Source organism: Diplotaxodon limnothrissa, linkage group LG18 (genome assembly GCF_057381915.1).
Source record: "Diplotaxodon limnothrissa isolate DT_005_m linkage group LG18, D_limnothrissa_male_GT1.1, whole genome shotgun sequence".
Taxonomy (NCBI): Eukaryota; Metazoa; Chordata; class Actinopteri; order Cichliformes; family Cichlidae; genus Diplotaxodon; species Diplotaxodon limnothrissa.
In genome coordinates this window covers 12,138,939-12,154,609 of record NC_140613.1, presented here as the reverse complement: position 1 = coordinate 12,154,609, position 15,671 = coordinate 12,138,939, and positions in this window count along the sequence as shown.

Here is a 15,671-nt window from a genome sequence, read left to right as displayed (position 1 = left end):
CGTAGACATATTTGAGCTATTACGCAAACGCCATTCCTTAACTTGCATTTCTGTTAGCACCATGAATTTTAGCTGTCATTTATAGAGTCTGATTCACCACTTACACCCACACATGGATACCTGTGGCTCGTTTAGCACCATAGAAAGCACTCTAAGAAAGACATCTCTTGTTAGAGGTTTCTTAGCTGCTGTTGCACCTTTTTATGGTCAATACGCCGGTATTGTGCAAAAGTCTTGAGCCACCCTTTGTTTCTTTATAGTTTGCTTCCAAAACATCACTCATACTTTTTACACTGATCTACAACACAGCAATAGTTCCCCAGGCTTTCTGAAGGTCTTTGAAAGCTATTTCTGTGGACACTGGCTGCTTTTTCACCCATTTTCATTCCAGTCCTTGTACCTGACTGCTTTCCAAGCAGTGGTTTTTGTTTGTTCAGCAACATAACACTGACCTTGAAATTACACGAGCATAAAAAATTTTTATTGTGTCTTTAGGCACTTTGTTGCTAACAGCCTGTCACTAAAAGCGCATAATTTCCCAGTTTCTTCAGATTAACATATGAATAATGCCAAAGATAACATAGTTTAACGGGCGTGAAATAGTTTTTTGAAGAACGTGACTGAAAATGTGGCGTATCTCAGCATGGCGTGCAGCGTGTCCTTAAAATATTTGAAGAAACCGGACAAGCGGAGGCTAAAAAAAGTGCCAGGGTAAAAACTGTCTATAGTAGATGACTATTGTCTTCAAGAAAGAAAAAGTCCAGCAAATGCCTGAGACAGGACCCGAGAGATGCATCTGGCCCTACTGTTCACTGACATCAGACCAGAAATGGTCTCAGTGGCTCTCAAGAAGCCATTCTTATGGACGGGAAACAGGGAGAAAAGGCTGAGGTAATGATTACACAAGAACTCGACTGAAAATCAGAAGCAATGGTTTCAAATTTGATGAAGCCAAATGTTGGATCAAATCATCGTCAGTTTGTACAGAGGAAGTCAGGAGGAAGTCATGGTTTGGGGCTCTATTTCCCATTTTCCTAGCAAACTACAAAAAACAAACAAACAAAAAAAATTGAGTGGCTCAAGACTTTTGCACACTATTGCATATTATCATTGCGCAGCATGCATTTTCTCTCACTAACTGATTTTAGTCTTGATTTTAGGCAGTTGCACAACTAATGAAATCTTATTTAGCCTGTAGTGTGATATCCATAGGTGTCTTTTTCAGTGTCAACACCAAAAAAACAACTTCAACTTCCTGTCACATCTTTCACTAACTACAGTCTAAGAAAATTAACAAAATTACCTAAAAAACAAATAAATTCCTTCATTACTGTGCTGAAATGTATCATAAGAAGGTCAGTTTGTAGTACCAAGTTTTTGTTTTTTAGACTTTTAAGGTTTCAGCTGAAAATCTATTCATACTCAACAGTAAACCAACTTTGTCGTCTCAATTTCCTTTCAGGTCTCTTATTTTCTGCACAATAAAGTATAAAAAAAAGTCACAGTGTAAATTTTTTGTAAGGCAGCTGTATGCAAGCACTAGTTCAGATGCTGTGTAAAGTGTGTGCTGAAACCTTTCTATGCAAGAAAGGGCATAATTCACACAATCCTTTTCACAATATTCATTTTTACCTATAGTTGTCAGAGGGGTTTGTAACCATGTTAGTGCCCTCAGATATACTCCCACAATGACAAAGAAGCTTTTCAGGAAAAAATAACAATGGATGGTATTTTAATTGTGATGGATGACCTCAGTTTCCACGTATTATATTTTTCGTACCCTGCTGAGACAAGTAGCTAGTGGCTCAAAGTTAGAAAATCTACCTAAAAACAAACATCGGGACTTGGAGAATGGTTGTCAACAGTGTAAATGGTGCAACAGAGCTGCCACAGCCTTATTCACACTTAAACCTCCTTTCAGCAGTGAGCAGCTACACGCACAGTAGATGTAAAGACGGAGCTCTTGTAGTATGGTGAAAGCAAAGTAGGATATCCTGTGTAGTTAACAGAAGACAATGTCATGCTGTTCTGTGTAACTCAAACACGTGTCCTTTACAGTGCAGGTGATTTGCATACCTTTTAAAAGAATTATTTCCTGCGTGTTTACTTGGGACAATAGTGATGCCAGCGCAGATTAAAAGGAAATATCCCTTGTGTATTCCTGTTAAACAATGTGCATGAATCAACTAGGAAGCATATTATATGGAGATAATTACACGGAAAACAAGAATAGCAGTAAAACATTTCCACACTGTTAACATGTTAGCTGGGAAATGTGATTTTGAAATTTTGCTTCCTGTTCAGAGATTGGAAACTGCAGCCACTGATTCAGCCCTGTTATTTATTGCTTGAGCGCCTGAAGATCTCCTGTGGGCACGAGAGTAAATTGCCCCCTCGGTGTAGATGCTGAGATAGAGATCACAGTAGTGCACCCTCTGCTTTGGTGTGAACCCCTTCAGACACCTGTGACTGCCGAGAGTCAAGCCTGGGTTGAAAAGGTCAATTTAAGAGGACTTGCTACAATAGTGTCTTCTTGTTCTTTTTGTAAAGTCATTATCAAAAGTGCATTTTCATATGTTGTGTTAAAAAATTGCAGTGTTCCTCTTTTTGAAATCAAGGACTGCAGATGTTCCTCATTGTGATGAAAAAAAGCTAACAATTGCTAGCCATTGGCATCCACCAGGAATGGGAGAAGCATGAACATTTGTTAACACTAAGTTTAACTTTAGCTCTTTGTATGTTTTAACTTTGCTCTTCCCTGTGGCAGCTGATGGACCAGCAACAGCATAAGCAAGAGTAGCCCGCAGGCTGGTTGTACCACAGAGGCTACTGTGGACACTGACTCCATCTGACAGCAGACGCTCTCTTCAGGTAGACGGGCTGTCTGACACTGCCCACGGGCTGCCCACGCTTCCATCGCTGAACCATAATTTCCTTATTAGAGGGTACTCGCAAGAGCCTCAGTGAATTGGAGGCTGTGGAGCTAATCGACTATAACTATTTGCAGGTTCTACATGAAAAAAGAAAGCCCATCTTTTATTTTAGCTTTTGCCCACAAAGGATTGATTATAGGCCTCTACCATTAGAGAAAAGTCAAATACTCGTGCCATTTTTTTTCTTAGAGGGAAGGTGATGTTTGCCCTACACTAGCCTTTCTGTTTGTGGAACCATCTTAAAACAATTAATATAAAAATAACTGTTTAAAACAAAAAGTCACAATATCAAATATTAATCCATCCATGTTCATGGGCACCACAGTGTAGTAGTTTATACATTCAGTTAGTATGTGAAGGTTCGATTCCAGTCGGAGACACAAAGACGCTTTCAGCTTGTATCAAGAAGGGTGCAGAACTGCCCAATCAAACATGTGGCGCTACTTGCTGTAGCAGCCCCCATGCTGAAAGTAACTTATCTGATTCAGGGTCACAGTCTGTCTCACCTGGCAGTGTATCCCAGACAGGTTGCCAGCCTATCACAGGGCTAACACAGAGAGTGACAGCCATTCATATTCCCACCTACAGCCAACCTAACCCATGCATGTTTTTGGTCATGGAAGGAAGGCACACAGAAAGGCTCCGGCCTGGATTCGAACCTGGGACCTTCTTTATGTGACATAAAGATAAGATGTATTTTGTTATTACGTTCTTTATTATTTGTTAATAATTTATTTATTCACTACAGTTTAAAAGGTGTGGTTTATTTTAAAATAGCTAAATTAAAATAGCTGTTGTGTGGAAGATGCTGGTACCAGATATCCGTGAAATCAAAAAAGAGCAAATGTCATAAAATTCCACTAATATTTAACAGAAACTCATTTTACTACAGTTAAAAGGCTGTTATTCAGAAATTCTCTGGTAAGTTCTCCATGTTTGGTGCTTTAGTGTTTCACTTTTCCTAAACAAGCACCAAACGCACTGTGACAATGGGATTGTCTGTAGTTTTGCAATATTTCCTTGCATATTACTGGAGAAGCTAAAACACTGATATGATAATGACGAAAAAAAAGTGCCTGAACAAAAAATACAGAGCAATGCTCTGCACCAATGAACCAACTGACCCACCATTATTGCCTGCTTATAAACACCCTGCTATCATGGCTAAAAATCTACAGAGACTTAATGCAATCACTCAAAAGCTTAAGACTGAACAAAGCACGTGACGCAGCAGTGAACATATGTACCAACCTTTCCTTTCCATTGTGAAATACCAAAGACTACAATCCACAAAATGCCATAAATAAGACACAGTAATTATATAGACAGAAATCTCCTTAATTGCTCTCAGGTGGGTGAAGGTTGTGTGTCTCTGTCTGCACACATCATACCACATTTACAGGTTAATCTACGTGGGAGGCAGCAGACGGCGGCCGCACCTTCGAGTTACTACACAGCATGTCTTCACAGTGTGTGAAGACATGCTGTGTTTGCTGAAAGACTGAAGAAAGAGCATCAGTTAATCTCATTAATTAAGTCTGGGATTTACTATAAGTGGCATTCTCAACACGTGTGTTTATTTTGGGAGCGCAATTTGTGTAATTTACATTTCAGGACGTTTGTTTTCAAAAGCTGCGGGACGTTTGAATTCTTAAACTTTCTGCGTCGTATGCAGAAGCACACAGTGAGCTAACCACGTGCGCAACCACGCTACCCCAAATCATAAATGGGGGAGCTTTTAAAGCTCCTTGAAGAGACCCCATCATTGCGCCACTGAAATATATACCCATGAAAAGAGCTATTTCTGGACCGAGCTTCTTCATGTGGTTGAATTTCTATTTTTGCCTCACCCTTGAATTTAAACTGAATGATACAGTATACCCTGACCGTATTCCCATCCCAAATTATACGAGGAGAATCATCTCCAGACAGGGTGAATCACATTAGGTTATCATGACCAGCACAAAGTCAAGCAAAAGTTGTAGTGAATATGTCTTCAAACCCCTGTCCCAAGGATGCATCCAAAGGGTTTATTTTTACTCAGCTGTGAATGGTTATGGCAGCAAACCGCCATATGGCTGTAAGATTGAGTGGTCTTGGTGGAAAATGGGGACGGAAATTATAGAGGGAGAGAGCTGGTGTCACACAGGCCTCTCATTGCTCCTCTTCTCCACATTTAATTGGGTAAATACACAATTTTTCTGTGGGACTGGGACACGGTGACTGGTCGGGTTCATGAGGATACTAATCACAAGCATCACCTGTCTTTACAGCAGGAGAATTTGATCTTTGAACGTTTTATTGGATTGATGTAAAATTTATCTTTTTCTCAACAGCATTTCACTCAACACCAGCCAGTGGAAAATGTTATTTATTAAGGATACATACTCACTGGGCACTTTGCTAGCTGCAGCTGTTCAACTGATTGTGCTTGTGAATATCTACAACACAGTGCATTTAAGCATGTGGACATGATCAAAATGACCTCCTGAAGTTCAAACTGAGCATCAGAATGAGGAAGAAAGGTGATTTAAGTCACTTTGAATGTGGTATGATTGTTGGAGCCAGACCGGCTGGTCAGAGTATTTCTGAAACTGCTGATCTGTTAGGATTTGGTTGTGTCTGATGGTTTTGTGGTCTGAGAAAGAGAAAATATCCAGTGTGCGAAAATGCCTTATTGTTGTCAGAGGTCAGAGTAGAATGACCAGATTTCTTTGAGCTGATAGAAAGGAAACAGTAACTCATGTAACCACTTGTTACATCCAAGGTATGCAGAAGAGCATCTCTGAATGCACAATCTGTCAAACCTTGAAGCAAATGGGTTACAGCTGCGAAGGACGGCAGTGGGTACAGAGCAGGAAACTGAGGCTCGTCAAACTTGGACGGTACCAGACTGGAGAAATGTTGCCTGGTGTTATAAGTCCTGATTTCTGCTGCAGCGTTCAGATTGCAGGGTGACAGTTTGGTGAAAACAACATGAAAGCATAGATTAATCTTGCCTTATATCAACAAGCTGATGGCTGTGGAATGATACTGTATGGGGTTATATTGTTTAGCATATAGAAATAGATATAGATACAAACCAGCCAAACAAGTGACAGTAAAATAATTTTCACTCTATTTTGTTGGCAGAAAAAAGGGTTTGCCAAAAGTATTGTTGTGTAGATGTACACTGTAAAATAACAGTTTAACACAGCCAGATCCAACTGACAGTAAATAAGGGTAATCTAACATGCAAACTTCAAACAGACTCCCATCCCAAGGATGCATCCAAGTGTCAGCTCTTCAGATAGTTGCACTGAAATTAGTGTTAGCTAAAAGGTTTAGTATTTTACAACAAAGCAACAATCGAAGAAAAAAATCATAGAAAGGTAATGTAATAAAAAGTGTGGGAATCACTAAGTAAATTATCAGTATGCTAAAACTATTTCTTATTCAACAGGAAAATACCTTCATGAAAATCAGTGCATAGGTAAACGACTTTACATTTCCATTTTGATACAGAACAAGTGGTTTTTTTAAAAAGCATTTTGTAATGTTTTCTTTATTTCCACGTTCCACAAGCTGTTTTACCAACAGGAAATGAGCTGAATAGTTCTTTGCGCCACTGAATTAAATTCAGGGTTAAATTCCAAAGTATCAGCTGTAATATCGTGATCCTGAATAATATAAAAATCTTGCTCTATGAATGACTGAAAACATGTTTCTATTTACAGTCAAACTAATACAAATCTGGTTTTATACATGTAACAAAAAGAAGAAAAATATGATGTATGAATAGGGTTTATCCTCCACTCTGGGGCTGAAAACGTGATGAACTGAAAACTTGGCTTGGATTAAAACTCAATCGGACAGATTTTAGGGCAAATCCTCCTGAACTCTGCTGTTTTGATGTGTCTCTTTTGTCTCCTTTGGTAATCCCCTTGTTTTCTTCTCCTGCGCAGACTGAATTTTAATGTCGTACTAGTTTCAAAATGTTTCATAAGACAAAGTTTTATGTGATCTAATATGATTCATAGGATAATATATAATAAATGTTACATTCCCACAGCCCAAATGTTGTTTTATTTCCATGATATCGTCAGCGGCACAGCTGGAGCACTGGAATGGTTGGGTGTTTTGATTATGAGCTCTTAACAGCAGTTGTTATGAAAGCTTGCTCATTCACTTTCCCTGCCCAGACTGTCACATCGCTTCACGTTTCTGAGTAATATAGTGATTTAAAGTTGTATATGACTGTGCCTTTTGATGCTGAGCATGTTGTACATGGTATCATAGTCTTGAAAAGTTTGTTGTGGCGCAGGACAAGCTGTATTTTGTGCGTGTGTTTACTTTGCTGTTGGCTATCCAGAGCCCTTTTCAAAGCGCTAGTATAAACAGATTCAAAACTAGACACAATGATGGATCCAAAAACCATTTAACCTCTTTAGGCAGGGCTTTCCTCAAATGTGAGCTCATTGATCGGACTGTAATTACCAGCACTGTTTGAATGCAGCTATTGTAAACCGTTAATCTGAGCAGAGCTGCTGTAAGAGGACAATGAAGCCCCGCTGCAAAACGTCTAGCGAGTGACACTGATGTCAAACACATGTTTCCCCCCGCAGCCCAACAGAAATAGACAAGCCTATTTAGAGGGCTGGTTTGCATGCAGGCTCCAAGGACTGATGTTTGCAATCTGGGAGCCACAGCGGGTTTTTACATGATCAGTAATTCAAAAAGTGGTCGGCCAAAGAATTCATCTTGTGCCTCTTTGTTTTGCTGTTGCCATGCACTTGTGCTAAAATATCATTTGGTGCAATAGGCCAGCATTAAGACAGCAGAAAGTATGTCGGACAACGTCCAAGGCCTATCAAATGTCCAGAAGAGCAAGAGAAGGGAAAACACAAATATTTTCAGTAGCAGGGAGTGAAACCAAAAGGCGCCCTGGTGGACAATCAAAGTGAATTAGGGGGTTTCTGATGAGTGCGTCAGTGTTTATTACAGCTGTTACAGTCCAGATAATATCCAGATGTAGATCTGGTAGACATGTAGCTGGTTAAAATAGCAATTTGAAGGTTGGAAAGTAGAGGTTTGTCCACTGTGGCGCTGCTGAAGATCTGCAATTGCCATTACCCAGAGTGCAAGGTGTCTTTGCTCTCCCTTTGCACTTGTCTTTCTTTATGCGGATATGAAGCAAGAACTGAAGGTTAGTGAAGCCTCCTACAAGCCTTTGAACTTAGATCTAACAGCCAGGTGTCCTCTGCCTTCTCAAAGAGGATTTTACCCTCTATTGTGCTAAAAGAAAAGACTTCTCGATTACCAAGAGGCCTCGAGCAGCATTTATTTTAGTGGTTTTGTTCAGTGATAGAAAAGAATAAAAGCAAGACTTCCGTCTTTGTTAATAAGCATAAATTATTCCCAGAGAAATGTCAACATACACGTATTCCAATGTTCAAGAGTTTTGGGTTTGTTTGGTTTTTTTTTTTTTACAAGACAACTTCCTTCTCACACAAGCCGGACAGATCTCTGTTTGTTCAGTGGGGGGTTGTTTACTTTTCAAGCTTTCCAGTACCATCACAGAGTTGTGAAAGGAAAACATTATTCAACCTGCCCCGTGGGCTTTTGCTTCTGGTTTTTACAGAACCGTCATTAAAGATATGTCATTTTCTCGTAATCCTCCTGCAGTGTGGGGCATGTCGTGGCACTCTAAACACCTCACAATAGAGAAAAACTTACGAATACAGAGAGCCAGTGTTCGACCAGGAGGCATATTTAGAAAGTATGCCTCTTGTCTTGACTTTCAGTTTTGGTTAAGAGTAAAAAGAGACCATGTTTGCTAACTGACAAAACAAACAGAGCTACACTGATGGTAAGTGGTTTGTGTCTTTTTTTCCTTTGGATGCTATGACTGTCTCCAGGGTAGCTTTCCGTGAATAAAAGCAACAAAGCTCTGAAACAAAGGCCGGGAAAAAGAGAATAAATAATAAAGACACACTTCCAGTGAAAACATACTACATATTAATAATGCCCGAAGTTACAGTCGCTATTTCCAAACATGTCTCTGAGTAATTCATGAAACAGCTGGAGCTGTGGTTAAGGTGGTTAAGGAAGACATATCAAACATAGATATTACAGTAGCTCCCAGCCATTTGGCATGTGGCTCCTGAAGTTAGAATGACAACAGGTTACTGCATTAGTGTAGTTATTAAAATTAATTTTATAATCATCTTCTTGAATTTAGATATTGTTTTTAGACATGATAGTGGTCCATCAACCCTTAGACCACCACTTTGTTTTAGAATGGTTTGATTTATATCTATCTAATAGATTCATTCTGTTCATTTAAATGGGGAGTCCTCCTCACACACAAAACGTACTCGTGGGGATCCACAGGGTTTTATGCTCGGGCCACTACTTTTTACATATATATGCATGTTTATACACGTTTCCCTTAGAAAATATTATTAGAAAACATTGTGTTCATTTTCTCCGCTATTCAGATGACATTCAACTAAAGGAATGTCTTTGCTTGTAGATCTCATAGTACCTTGTTATCTAAACCCAGCACTTTGCTGTCACACTGCAGGCTTACTTTTGGTTCCTAGGGTTTTTAAAAGTAGAATGGGAGGCAGAACCATCAGGCTTCTGTGAAATCACCTCCCAGTTTCATTCCCTGTGTGTTTATACACAACTACTGCATTTAATCATTAGTAATTACTAAACTCTGGCTCTCCCACATTGTGTCCTTTGTCCTGTCTCTCTCTGCTCTTCTTGTCTTTTCCTTCGACTTCCCTGAGTCTGGTTTTGCCACCAAACGGGGTTCTCTGTTAGCGTTTCATTGTAATATTAGTCTTTACCTTACAATAAAGCTTCTTGAGGTGACTGTTGTTGTGAATCGTCATAATATGAACCGTATTGAACTGAATTGAATTGAATCGAAAAGATAGATAGATCAGCGTGACAGTCATTTTGTTTCTAGTTTCCTTTCTAGTTTTACGGCATTGCTAGAGGGTCACTGGAAGGCTACATTATTATGATGAGCTGTTCCACTTGCTTTGTGTGTATCAGAGGTGTGGTCGTACTTGGATTTGAGAGAAACAGAAAGTAACATTTTTAGTTGATCATAAATGTAGAAAAAACAAAGGTTTTGTGCAAAAGTTTTCTCTTTCATATCCTTCTAATCGTTTGCTGACTCTTCTTATGTATCATGGGACTTCCGGAAGGAATCTGACCTGCGGGTTGAGAAACATTGCTCTAGTAGTCTATAATAATACGGTGTGTGTGTGTATTGTGAAATGAGTAAGATTGTACGTGCTCCGCTGTTCTGACTGATCATCAGACTTTGGTCTTAACTCTTGATGAGTCAGTTTCCAAGGCAAAGACAAAGCAGAAGACTTGCTACATGAGGGTTTTAGAGGGACGTAAATATAGCAGCGAGAGCTACACTTTGACCCAGTGACATTATAAGTGACTGACCCAGTGTGCAAGCCCTGATGAGTTTATGTGATTTAGAGTCACATACTCCACCGAGCTAATGCATCTCTATCCTCTAATGATGTGTGGGCTGCAGACTCAAAGATTGCAGCAGCATGTCAAGGCCAGTAGGTTGAACACTCAGCTATATGCTCTTTAAAATAATATTGTTCTAAGGTCCACACAGAGGATGGAAACTTTCCTAGGCTGGAGGAATACGCTGTAAAGCCAGTGTGGACCACACACCTAGCTCCAGGAGGTTTTCATCTAGCGTAACAAACTATTTCTGGTTTGTGTGGCAGGGTGTCCCTCAAATTCCTGTAGTGAAATACCTTTTCTCCATTTACTGTCTCACACTGACTAATCATCCCTTTGTATTTTATAACTGAAGGTGAGAGACTTTACTGGTGGTTACTGGGACACTTTGCATGCCTGAGAAAGGATTGTCCTCGTTTTGACGTCACGCGAGGATCAGAGTGCTCAAGTGACACGAGAGGGTTTCCCTCGGTTGCCAGGCACCGGGCTTCCGTGTGTGGATAAACACGGGTTTCCTCGTGGCACACCTGTGTTTGAAGTTGACACTGCCACGCTGTCAGACCTCTACCTGTTGCTTCATCACTCTTGAGTAACCATAGTTATTTTCCATTGCACGTAGCAGTAGGGTATTTGCCATAAAATCAGTGTCAATAGTGTGACGCTGGCATGGCAACCAAAAAACACTTGAGGGGAAAGGTGAAGTTTTATTTCAATCACATGTTGTTCTAATTATGCTATTATAGCAAGGCTTCATTTATGTGGTTTAGTCCCAGAGTTTTAAAAATGCCCTTATTTAAATAACAGGTGAACATTTATTCACCTGTTCAAGTAAAATCTCATTATCCAAAGTATCAAAGTCAGATATGATGAAAGAAGTTAAAGATCATGCAGAGTTTTGCTGGGTTTAGTTTGTCTGTTTGTTAGCAGGATTTGTATGACACATTTACACCAGGTGATTAAAGTCCCAACTTTGAAGTGATTAACTTCTGGAGACGATCCCGGAATTTTTTTTTTATGATGCAACATTAAGGCTGGATGATTTGTCATGTCATATCTTCACATATACATACATGTACTCAAGAAAACATCACAAACAAATCTGGATCCAGAGATCTTGTCCAGAGGCCACTGTAAACCTTGTTGGAAACATGCAGTCTTGGACTGCTCTTGTTTTAATAAATGTTTTGAAATGGTTTAGATCTACCAAATAAAGTACCAGAAATAAACATCTGCCATCACTTATGATCTCTTACATGTGCTCACTAATGTGTTTGTGATGAAGCCTTCATGAGCGCAGTGTAAATCATCCTTAAGAGTGATGGAAACCAGCTTAATCTGTAAATATAAACACTTTTTACATAAACTTTATTTTTAAAATGTATTTTTCTTTCTTTATCTTTTTTCTCTCAGCGGGTTTATAAATACTTACCTGAAAAACTCATATCAGTCTGTCTGACACCAACAACCATGATTCACTTAAATCACCTTAAATCTTCCCCGTTCTGATACTGCTGCGTGATTGGCATTAATTCAGTAATTCAGCATTTGTGATATTTGCATTAATTAGCATTTGTATATAGAAGTTGTGATTAGATTCTCCTATGAACCGGCTCACTCAGTTTAGCTCTTGTGCTACATAATGCCCAATTTGACCTCAGCGAGTCAGACTAAAACTGCTGCAAATAGAATAGAATAGCCTTTATTGTCATTGTACAGAGTACAACGAAATTGGAGTGCCACTCCCTTGGTGCAAGTTTCAATAATAAATATAAATGTAAAATATAAAAAGTACAAAAAAAACAATCGTAAGTACTCAAACAATAGTATGTACAATATATACAGGATAGCAGCATTAATATAATGACAGTATGAATAGCAGCATAATATAATGACAGTGACGGTATGGAATAGGTTCAATTGTTTTTGTGCTTATTTACTACGGTGATAGCTCTGGGAAAGAAGCTATCCCTGAATCTGTTTGTCCTGGTTTTATGTGACCTGTACCGTCGGCCTGACGGTAATAGTTCAAACAGTTGGTTGCTGGGGTGAGAGTGGTCCTTGATGATATTGCCAGCTCTGCTGAGGTACCGAGAGTTTGCAGTGACCTCCAGGCTGGGCAGAGAGCAGCCAGTGATCTTCTGGGCTGTGTTGATGACCCTCTGCAGTACTTTCCTGTCTGCAGCTGAGCACCCTGCATACCATGTTGTTATGCCGTACGTTAGGATGCTCTCTATGGTGGCTCTGTAAAATGTCACCAGCAGCCTCTCCTCCAGGTTGTTCCTCCTGAGCACTCTCAGAAAGTGGAGACGCTGCTGGGCCTTTTTAACCACCGCTGTAGTATTTGCAGTCCAGGAGAGGTCATCAGATATCTGCACGCCCAGAAACCTCATGGAGTGTACCCTCTCCACACAGCTCCCGTGAATGTAAAGTGGGGCCGGGTCTGCTCTGCCCTTCCTGAAGTCCAAGATAAGTTCTTTAGTTTTCGTGGTGTTCAGTTGGAGGTTGTTAACTGAACACCACTCAGTCAGTCTGTTGACCTCATCTCTGTAGTCCGACTCATCCCCCCTTGAGATGAGTCCAACCACTGTGGTGTCATCCGCGAACTTTATGATGGTGTTTGAGAGATGGGTAGGGGAGCAGTCGGATGTGTAGAGCGTAAACAGGAGGGGACTCAAAACACATCCTTGTGGAGACCCGGTGCTGAGTGTGATGGTGCTGGACCGGTGGGGGCCGAGTCTGACAGACTGTGGTCTATTTGTCAGGAAGTCCTTGATCCAGAGGCAGATGGGGGTGGAGAGTCCCAGGTGAGACAGTTTCTGGACCAGGATCTCCGGGATGATATGATTGAATGCTGAGCTGAAGTCCAGAAAGAGCATTCTCACATAGCTTCCTCGGTGCTCCAGGTGACTCAGCGCAGTGTGGAGCGCTATGGTGATGGCGTCCTCGGTGGAACGATTTGTCCTGTAGGCAAATTGGTGGGGGTCCAGAGTGGGAGGCAGACCGGCCCTGATGTGCTGACAGACCAGTCTCTCAAAGCACTTCATCACTACAGGCGTAAGTGCAACAGGCCTGTAGTCATTTGGGCTGGCCACAGCTGTCTATAAAATAAAATAATACAATTCTAAACAAGATCTACATAATAATAAAAAGAAACACCTTCAAATTTTTCACCTTTCAGTGTCAAAAAATGAAGCCGGTGTCAAGACTTTTACACATTTAATTCCTAGGATCTTTCAAAATAAAAGCATGTCTCAGTGTTTCTACATAGTGAAAAATACTAAATCTGACTAGAAATCTGTCAGCAAAACTTAAATTGTAAAAAAATAAATGTGGAAAATTGTGGAAAAACTTCTGGTAGCTAATTTCCCAGACTTTCCTGTAACTATAAAGCAGAACGTTTTTGTTAACTTTAAAAGAAAATGTCCTTTTTAAACAACACAAAAAACTGATGATCAATTGCAAAAAACAAAACGAAACAAAATAATAATAATACTAATATAAAAAAAAAAACCCTGAATTGCGTTTGTTGGTAGTGAAAAAACAGGAACTTTTCTGAAAGTAAAACTCCAAAAAGTATGCCCTCAACATTTTCTTTTTTCTGTGTAATGGACCAGAATGAAGTCTCTGTAGGGCCATTTCTGGCCCCCGGGCCTTACGTTTGACGCCCCGCTACATGTATTACAGTTTGCAGATTACAATTAATCCACAATACCGCAACACACCCTGACAGATGACTTTTGTACTAAATAAACTAGCAGTTTAATTGTCATTCACTTGCCTGCCATCACCACGCCAGTGACAGCGATGCATTGTATTAAACAATTAGAAGTATTTATGAGTTTGCAAGCTGCACAATCAGTTATAATCTACCACTTGGCAGCTTGTTTGACACCTCTGAGTTTTCTTGTCTTTTTTTTATTTGTGAATTATTTATTTTTAACATTTTACATGCATGTACTGAGTCTCAATATTCCACTTTCTACAAATTTGCTTTTTCAGAATTCCCTGAAGTGACACATTTTTAAACATAAATGAGGAAGCTTTGAGTTTGAGGAACATATTTTTATAACTCTGCGGTCAAACTTAGAGAAGAGTGCATGTTTGCATTAAATATTTGTGAACATGTGAGGGTATGCTTATTTTTTTATTTTTTGCAGCAACCAAACCTTCTGCAAGCAATCTTGCAACATGAGGTTATGTCAGGACTCCCTTCTGACTCGTCTCAGGCTGAATTTGCCTAATGAATGTGCCCTTCTCATCATGTGCCAAACGCTACTTTCACATGCACTGCCAAGTATCGCAGAAACTGTTCCCCAGTGAGTGAGAGTCAACCGTGAGTGTATTTTACCAACGGCTGTGCTGCAGAGATGTCATGACCTGGACTAAGAGGTGCTTAAATTATTAAGAAAGTAAGATCTGAAATAATTCCGGAACGAATAAACAGACCATCATGGAAAAATCTGTAGAACGCAGTTGTGAAACAACTCTAGACAGAGGTGGAGATAGGGAAGATAAAATTTATCTGATCTGAGAAGGTGTAATTACCAGTAACATACCTGCCGTTCAGGTCAGTGCTGCTGTATTCAAATGCAGCTACATGCTTTCTGCAAAAAATATCAAGTGAGCTGACAAAGAAAACACCTAAATAAAGATGTATATCAGACAAATATAAGGGTGTTACATATAGAAAACAAAGCTCAAAGTCGAGATGCATTTTAACAAGATGTTATCTTGTGTTCTTGCAACTAAACGTCTGGAGGATGGAAAAAACAGAGCGCTGGAGATAAGCTTGTATTTATAGTTCACACGGGTGAACATTAAACTTCATCTTGATAATTTCTCTAAAAAAATGAAAGTTAAAAAAACATTTCTGTCGGTGGATAATGATTCAGGTTTGTTCCCAGACTGTGAACACCTGCTGCGTAGGTGTTTCTCAAAAACAGGTGCCTCGAAAGAAAAATAAAGACAACTGGACTCTAAATGATAAAATCAAGTCTGGCCATGTTGCAGGTAATGTGGTCACTGCAACCCTCAACACCTGCTCAGAGTGACTCACATGAATTAGGAGTATCACAGTCCCCTTACAAGACAAACTTAAGCAGTGACCTCATGCCGCACCACTGCAGCTTGGCTTGGCGTGAACAATAAGTAGTCTGTGCCGGTCCATTCTACATTTCTCCTGAGCATGTCTGCGATCGCTGACCACAGTTTGAGTCACATCCTTTCCAGCTCTCCTGCTTGTTTACGGAG